This window comes from Pelodiscus sinensis, chromosome 1 (assembly GCF_052426305.1).
Source record: "Pelodiscus sinensis isolate ZL-2025 chromosome 1, ASM5242630v1, whole genome shotgun sequence".
In the NCBI taxonomy this organism is placed as follows: domain Eukaryota; kingdom Metazoa; phylum Chordata; order Testudines; family Trionychidae; genus Pelodiscus; species Pelodiscus sinensis.
This window is the reverse complement of record NC_143052.1, coordinates 196161847-196171147: the sequence shown is the minus strand read 5'-3', so window position 1 is coordinate 196171147 and position 9301 is coordinate 196161847.

The window sequence follows — 9301 nt, the reverse complement described above, 5'->3', positions numbered from 1 at the left end:
TTAAGTGAACAAACAAGTGCATAATTTGCATAATTATGAATAAGCCAATGTTCAATGAGTTGTCTTTGGAAAAATGAAAAAAGCTACCATGTCTTCTGATAGATTTTCCTCCGTGTTGGCAGTGATATTCTCCCACAATCTGCAGAAGTTTGGCAGAGATTTCTCTTTTCACATTTCCTTTCTCTTGTCCTCTTGTTCTACATCTTATGGTTTGGCAACACAAAGCAGGGTCATTTACTTGAAAAATGATTGCAAGGCTGGGCCCTATTTTGCCCCTTAGCCAGTCGAAACTTCCCCTGACTCTCAATTGCTTGAATAAGGAGCATAGAATGAAGAACCAGATTACGCTTCAGGATCCATGCAGAAGTGTGGATCATTAGTGTATCAACCCCCTCCTGCAGCTCCAGGCAGGACTGGGTTCTGTTGAGCAGCTGTAGGTGGCCTGAGTCAGAGGGTAGCTGGGCTGGGGTAGGGAAGGAAAGCAGAATGTGAAAAGATTATCTGAGCCCCTTTCCTGTATGTTGGTGGCCTTCTCTGGTGAAGAAGGCTCACAGCTCCTTACATCAAATGGCACTGGATTCTGCCATGAGTTGCAGCATTCGCCAGCCTCATTAGAGGCCTGCAGAAATGCTTCCTGTTTCAATCTGTGTGCTTCAACTTCAGCTTTTTGCCATCAGCACTCAAGTTTCTGCCTCTCTTTATCTAGCCCAAGGAAGAAGCACAGGCCTTTGTGGGCAGTAGTGAGGAGGGGGCTGAGAGAGATCCAGGATGTCAGTGGTATTAACTAGTGCCTGCAAAACTGTCATGAATAGGAGCTGCAAAGGAGAATCTGACTTACCTGGAGAGCAAGGAAAGGGTTAAGCAACTTTGGAGATGCACCTGAGGGAGGGGGCTTTAGGCATTCAGCCAATGAAATGCAGTTAAGGAATTTCAAACCTAGAGAGGGGTTTTTTTCCCTTTGTTTTTGGGGTCAGCAGCAGTTTTCCCCCAGGTAGCAGGAGAGAGAGATGTTTCCAGGAGAACTCCTTGAATTCATTGACATATGTAAATAGGGAAGGTTTAGACAGCCCATCAGGTTTTATTGTTTTCCTTGTTTGCAGATTTAGAAATCATGTCTGAGCTGATTAATTGTTTTCTCTTTTGTAACTAAGGATTACAGCCCAGGGATTCTTCCTGAGTCTATTTCACTCTATGACTTTTAACACCCCGCCGTTTACTATGTTTGCAACAGCAGTCTTGTATTAATAATAAAAGTGGGGTTTTTTGTTTGGGTTAACTGCCATTGGTTGATTGTGTCCTTAAATCTACCTGCTTAAGTTACCTGGGAGAAGCAGAGCCCCACTGTTCTCTGTAGATACATCTATACTGCAGGGTTTTTGTGCAAGAAGTCTTTTGCAGAAGAGTTTTTGCGCAAAAACTTCTTGCGCAAAAGCACGTCTACACCTCAAAGTGCATCGCATTTGTGATGTGCTTTTGAGCAAGAGTGTGTCCACACTGCATGGATGCTCTTGTGCAAAAAAATTCTGATGGCCATCAGAGCACCTGTGCTTTTTCAGATAGGCTCTTTTTGCGCAAGAAACCCCTGCGGAACGTCCACACATGCCTTTTTGTGCAACAGCTGTAGCACAAAAAGGAGTTATGCCTCGTAGAAGGAGGTTTACCTACACCGCAAAAAACCCTCTGTTCTGCTATTTTACTGTCAATTTACTTGTGCAAAAGCACATTTGAGGTGTGGACACTCCACAGGTTTTTGCGTAAAAACAGCCATTTGTTTTCCCAACACCAAGCAAAACCAAAGTTGCGGGGGGGAGGATGACATTTGTCTCAGGGAGGGGATTCCAAGTGACCTTTTCCCTGGAAAAGGGCTTATTTTATATTTTTTAGTTACACTTGATGGTGGCAGCAATCAATAGTTTTTCTTTTGGGTCTCGGGGAAACTGAGACTAGACAAGGTTGTCTCTGGGAGTTAGAGACAGGTTTTACAGAGTTTATTCTGCTAGCCAGCCCCCATATCTACACTGGAAGGGCCAGGTTGGGGAATTGAGCCAGACAACAATCCTTCAGCTTGTTGATTGGCAGATCATAGAATCATAGAATCATAGAATAATAGGACTGGAAGGGACCTCAAGAGGTCATCGAGTCCAGCCCCCCGCCCACCAGGCAGGACCAAGCTCCACCTACACCATCCCTGACAGATGTCTATCTAACCTGTTCTTAAATATCTCCAGAGAGGGAGATTCCACCACCTCCCTTGGCAATTTATTCCAATATTTGACCACCCTGACAGTTAGGAATTTTTTCCTAATGTCCAATCTAAACCTCCCCTGCTGCACTTTAAGCCCATTACTCCTTGTCCTGTCCTCAGAAACCAAGAGGAACAAATTTTCTCCTTCTTCCTTGTGACACCCTTTTAGATATTTGAAAACCGCTATCATGTCCCCCCTTAATCTTCTTTTTTCCAAATATGCTGTCCTGAAGCATATTTTAGCATGTTGTGAGATCCATGAGCCTTCCTGTTGCCTGAACGTGGACAGAGCTCAGACTGCTGACAGAATGAGGAGGTTTCCTAAGACAGGGAAATGCTCTATGACATGTAGTATGAAGAGCAGGCTGAAGATGTGGCTGGTGAAGCGGGTTAGACCAGAGATAACACTTGAGAGTCCGAATGTGAAGAAACAGGAAATGTATTTGGGGGTTTTACATCCAAGGCCTTATCAACATTGTCATATAAGAAGCCATACATGGGGCCTGCATGTACAGATAGTGTTTGGGTGCAGTAAATAGATAAGCATCTGGATTTAAGCTTCCTGGGTCTCTGTTGCCTCTTCATGTTAGGGCTGGCCCATCTGAATAGGGGAATTGATCCTAATGGGCTTGATCCACTCTCCACTGAAATCTGTTGAAAGTTTCCTCAATCTTCTGGAACTGAAACCCCTAAAATCTGAATAGAAATAGTTCAGTAGGACTTCTGAAGAGTGTACTCTTCTTCTTTATTATTCAAAAGCCCTATGCTGATTATGGCAGGTGATAGGATATTTCCACGTGAGATAAGGTTTTTCATCTTGGAGAGGAATCAAGCTTGTTAGTCGTCTACTCCAGGCAAGACAGATGATTGATGCTCACATTACAGCCACAACATTTAAAAATTATGTGCACACATCCATTCATTTGTAAAATTTCTAACTTAATTTCAGTGGTGGAAACCTCTCTTGAGAGATGAATGAATGTTCTAGTCTCCATCACACTAGGAGATACCTAATCCACGAGGAGTACAGCTAGTTCGGATTAGAAGCCTAATCTGAACTAGCTACTCCGTGCCGTGTGTAGCCGCGTGGCCCGGGGTTCGAACTAGCCGGGATTTAAAAATGGCGGCTCCCGGTTTATGCAAATGAAGCCCGGGAAATTCAAATCCCGGGCTTCATTTGCAAGTGCGGTATGCCTACATTACCCTCCTACTTCGAAATAGGAGGGTAGTGTAGACATACCCTCACTTACTAAAATGTACAATGAGGAATCCCCCCAGAAATTTTTCATATAGTATGCAACTGTTCCAGACCAAAGTTTCTTCTCCAACAAAACTCTCTCTTAGAGCAAGGCAGCAAAATGGACACATCATCCATCGAACTCCCCTAGCAAAACTCCCCTCATATTCACCTCTGGCTCCCTGCTGCCCTTCCTCTGCCAGCAGACCCATAGCCCCTCATACTCCTAGCAGGTTGTGGGGCTGTTGTGACGTGAGTCCTGCAGGCACAGCAGAAGGTACATGGGCTGCTGGAGGTGGGGTAAGGCTGAACAGGCCCTAGGAGAATCCCTGGTGCAGGAGCCGGCAGTGGTGAGAAGCCACACCACCAGCCAACCTGCTGCACATTCAGGTGCGATCACTCCATCATGATGTGGGGATCAGTTAAAACTGAGTGGGTGTGTCTAGACTGGCAAAATTTTGTGCACGGATTTGCGCAAAAGCATCCGTGCCCAGTATAGATGCACTTTTGCCGGCTCCAAGCGCCCAGGGCCAGCGCCCCCCCCCCAAGTGCCGCGCGCCCAGAGTGCGGGCGGCTAATTCGCGACATTCCCGGGGCCAGCGCTCACCGTGCGCCATGCGCCCGGGCCGGCTCCGGCACCATGCATGTGCCACGTGCCCGGGGCCAGGCCAGCCCTGAGCACTTGGCGAGCGCACACAAATGGCCCCGTGTTGGGGACCACTGTCTTAGCATTTCGGAGTTCTTGAACAGACAGACACATGGACAGACAAATTCTCTCAAAAATATAGTAGATTTAGAGATAGGGCCAACCGAACACCAGATCTCAACTTCAGTCTGAATTTTTTGAAAGCTCACATCCAGATACAGATCTAAATACTAGATTCTCTGATAGGTGGGATGGTAGTGTATCTACCCCGACAGACTAGATAACATCAAGACTGGTTAACTGGCAGAGAAAATAAACTCTAGTGATACAGGCTTAAAGAAAAAATCAATTTGTTTATAGCCAGCAGTTACTGGTACTAGTTGCAGCCGCTTCATAAGGAATGGGGAATTGCTTTCCTTAGGCTGAAAATTTGGTGGAGCCCTCTGCATTATAGGGATTGACAAATGTCTACTAAATGAGGAACAGTATTTTCTAGGTGCTGTAAAAGTTATTTTCAAGACACTGAAACTATCTGCAAATTTTGGTCAAATTCAGCAAATAGTTTCAGCTGGAAAAAAACTTAGGAAAATGGAAATTTATTTCAATATTTAAAAATAAAATGTTTTAACAGTTTGAAGCAAAACATTTTTACATTTACTTTTAAAACAGCTTCATGTGAAATGTGTTAATTAAAAAAAAAAAAAGTGGAAAAATATCCAAAATGCAAACTGAAATGAACCCTCCCCCCCCCCACATAATATTGAATCAAGCACAATGTTTTCTTCGACTTAAATTTTTTTTGAGAGAAATAACAAACCAAACCTCAATTTCAATTTGAACTGAACATATTTTTGTTTTTCAAATTTCCCAGTTTCCCAAACCAAACAATCCATTATTGCCTCAGCTCTAGTCCTGTCACACTAACAAGAAACACCTGCTCAGTATTAATCCTACTGTATCTGGGGTAGATTTAAGTGGTAATTATTCATTCCAGGAACCTTATACCGGTTTTGAAGGATGTAAGAAATGTTTCATTTCTTACCTGATTATCTCCTAAAATGAAATACATATTTGCATGTGCTAAGAGACCACACATTCAACAAATGCATTGGAAAGAGTGTACCACAGTGAATAGTTCCTGGCAATATTTAGCAAAAAAACCACCTCAAAATATGGGTTGAGAGTATATAATTAGAAAGTTGCCGGCTACAGCATATTAAAGGTTTCACAGTATTGTGCATTTAGGACTGTAAGTGGCTTGCACAAACATTGCCATGAAAGTAATTTAGTGCCCTAGGTTTTCAACACTGAATAATTAGAACAGATCAAATACTAGATTATGCAGTGAAATAGGAAAACTCCTAGGATGCAGAGCAGTGCGATGTTTTGCCATGTGCATATCAGTGAAGGGAACGGCACGTTACACATGTTTTTTGACTGTGGTAAAGCACCTAAAATGTCACACCTGTAATCTGTTATAGACTGGTACAGGCTAAGTAGCATAATGCATCCCAAAAAGCACATCGTGAAGGATTTAGTGCCTTCTTCTGACGTTCTTGGGACTGGGTATTGTTAGAGGGGGTTACGAGACTGTATAGATCAGTTCTGATGTGGTATTTTCTATGTGTATCTAGTAAAGAATGCAATCAGAGTTCCCTGTGAGTTCACCTTATTCTCCCTGTGGTTGTTTGAGCGCACAGAATCACAGCGGATTATCTATAGGAATCACACTTATAAAGACAAATAGGGCTTTACGACTCCTGGAACTCACTCAGCAGAGCTCGCTGGGTACTGATCTACTAATCTGTGCAACTCCCACTCCCTGGAAACACCGCTGCTGAGCATACTGCAGGGGTTGTTCCAGTTTTGTAACACTCTCTGCTGGCTAATAAGTGGAGAGGCACCCACAGTGGCAGCTGGAAATCCTGGCTACTCTGTGGAGTGGGGCAAAAGGGAAGGTGCTCTTATTGGGCACGAAGGGGAAGGGGAGGAGTGGGACACGAAGGGAAATGGAGAAGAAATTAATGTTTAAAATTCCGACTTTTGGCTCTGTTTTATGTGATGGGTTTTGAAATTATGGGTCTGCTGTGTAACAGTTTGTCCAGCCCTAGCTTCAGGGTTGCAGATCAAGCTGTTTACTTGCCCCCATTGCTCTTAAATCTGAGGGTACGTCTACACTACAGAGTTAGTTCGAACTAACTTAGTTCGAATTAGTTAATTCAAACTAAGCTAATTCGAACTAACACGTCTAGAACTAAAAACTAGTTCGAATTAGCGTTTTGCTAATTCGAACTAGCAAGTCCACATTGAGTGGACCCTGAACAGGGCTTAAGGATGGCCGGAAGCAGTGCCGGCAGGGCATCAGAGGAGGACTTAGAGCATGGAGATGCTGTCTCAGCCTAGCCGAGGGCTGCGCTTAAAGGGACCCGACCCCCATCCTGGACAGACAGTTCTAAGGGGTGCCCCGCTTGCAAAGCAGTCCTGGCTTGGAGTGCCCGGAGTGCCCACACTGGGCACATCACAGCACTCGGCCATCAGACCGGCTGCACTTGCCGCAGGCTGCCATCTGGGGAGAGGGGACAATTGGGGGGCTGCAGGAGAGCTTCCACCCCCAGAAGCCCGCAGAGCCAGCCCAGTCCTCCCCATCGCGGGTTCGTACCCCATTCCTCCCTCACCTCCTTCCACTTACCCTTCCCTAGCCCCCCTTCCTGATGTACAAAATAAAGATAACGTTTCTTCCAACATTGACTCTGTCTTTATTGAACAAAACTGGGGGAGACTGGGAAAAGGAGGTGGGAAAGGGGAAGAGAAAGGCTGGAAGAGGGGAGGGCAACTAACATGATCAGGGGTTGGGAACAGGTCCCAGATGAAGAGAGGCTACAGAGACTGGACTGTTCAGCTTAGAAAAGAGGAGATGGAGCGGGGACAGGATAGAGGTCTCTAAAAGCAGGGGTTGGGTGGAGAGGGTGCATACAGAAAAGTTCTTCATGAGTTCCCATAAAGAAGGACTAGAGGACACCAAAGGAAAGGAATGGGTAGCAAGCTTCAAACTAGTAAGAGAAAGTTGTTCTTCACAAAGCAAAGAGTCAACCTGTGGAACTCCTTGCTGCAGGATGCTGTGAAGGCTACAAGGGAAGTGAGATCAAGTCATGGAGGTTGGGTCCATAGAGTAGTCTTAGCCAGGGGGTAGGAGTGGTGTCCCTGCCCAAAGTTTGTGGAAGGCTGGAGAGGGATGGCACGAGACAAATGGCTTGGTCACTGTCTTTGGTCCATCCCCTCCAGGGTCCCTAGGGTTGGCCGCTGTCGGCAGACAGGCTACTGGGATAGATGGACCTTTGGTCTGACCCAGTACGGCCATTGTAAGCTCAGGGCTCAGGGTCGGGGGTCTCAGTGGACCCCCTTGATTTTCATGCACACCTGCTCCTGGGTGGCCAGGCTGGCAGCTCTCCTGCCCTAGACGGCCACTTTCCTGTGCCTAGTGCGGAGATCGTGGACGAGGTCCACGATGTCTGCACTAGCCCAGGAAGGTGCCCGCCTCTTGCGGTCCCGGGCAAGCTCCCGGGAGCCGCCAGCCTGGTCCCGGGAAGAGGGGTGGGCTGGGGGACATCGGGTGGGTGGCTCTGTGCCGTGCCAGGTGCAGGGTCTGCTGGCTGGGTGCTGACAGGCTTGCACCTGGCACGGGCACCGTAGCCATCCCGTGCCCCTTTAAGGGCTCCGGGGCCGGGAGGGGGGCATAGAGTTTCCCTGGTGTTGGCCAGAGTGGCCACCAGGGAAACCTGGGGAGGGCTAGCCTCCCACTAGTTCGAATTAAGGGGCTACACACCCCTTAATTCGAACTAGTAAGTTCGAACTAGGCTTAATCCTCGTAAAATGAGGTTTTCCTAGTTCGAACTAAGCACTCCGCTAGTTCGATTTAAATTCGAACTAGCGGAGCGCTAGTGTAGCGCCTATGAATGTTAGTTCGAACTAGCGTCCGTTAGTTCGAACTAACATTGTAGTGTAGACATACCCTGAATGAATAGCTCTAGCAAATATCCAGCTCTGAGAACAGCAGGTGGGACTGGCGTTATGACTGTGTATGTGACTATGTTGGTAGCGTGCAGAGAGGCTAAGATGTAGGGTGTAACGGAGGCAGCAAATATTGCTGAACCTTTCAAGCATGAAGTTCCTTTTCTTCTGCTTTGTCTCACTTCTTCCCATCCCCTCCCACATTGTTTTCTTTTCCTGAAGTTCTGACACACACCTACCTGCCGCTTGTGTAAAGCAGCACAGCTAAAATACGATAGAAAGTTCATAACACTGTGCAACTTCATCAACTGTCTTTCTTAAGTAGCCTAAAAGGAGAATTCTCCTTCAAATAACGTGCCTTCAGCACCAGACTGCAAGCTATATCTGGAATCTTCCTCACAGGGGATTCAATTCTGCAAGGTTTTCAGAGCCCCTTGCTCCTAAAGACTTCAAGGGGAGCAACATCATTCAGGAGGCAGCTCTGAGGGTGGAGTTCACAGACATTGACTTTTCCATCCGCCTCCTTGAGAATTGGAGAATGTGACTGCTTATTTTGGAAATGCCATTCCCTAGTGATTACAGTATCCATTGTGTAAAACACAAGCTCTCAAGATGTTGCACTGGGCTCTTTTTGAAGGCATTCCTGCAGAATAACCCACCTTGTTCCAACCCTGTTGGCTGAACGTCACTTAAAATCTCCACTCTGGCATGCCCTTGCCCTAATTGGCAGGGAGCGTCCATAGCTACTTGATGCACTGAGAAAATCCAGTGAAGTCAATTATTTCTAGCTACCAACAGGTTTATTACCAGGCTCAGGATCAGATGGCCAGAAGTGGCAGAGAATCAAAGTGTATAAGTCCATTAAATCAAATTGGACTTTATTTGGAACTATAGCTGTAATTACATGGCAACTCTCTCCACCTAGTTTTTTGTTTCTACTATTCCCCCTTCCCTTAAAAAAGCAAGTATTTGAAACAGCATGGATGGGAAGCTTTGTAGATTTTGTGGGGTGCCCAGACCCAGAAAGGGGAAATATCAGAAGCTAATGTTCAAACCTAAAGTAATTCAGATGTTGTTGCTAGCATACTAGGAGCACTGAATTCTTCATTGTTTGCACGGTAGCCAGAGGGCTGGTAGAGAGCAATGTGGTGGCTGAGAGTGGCTG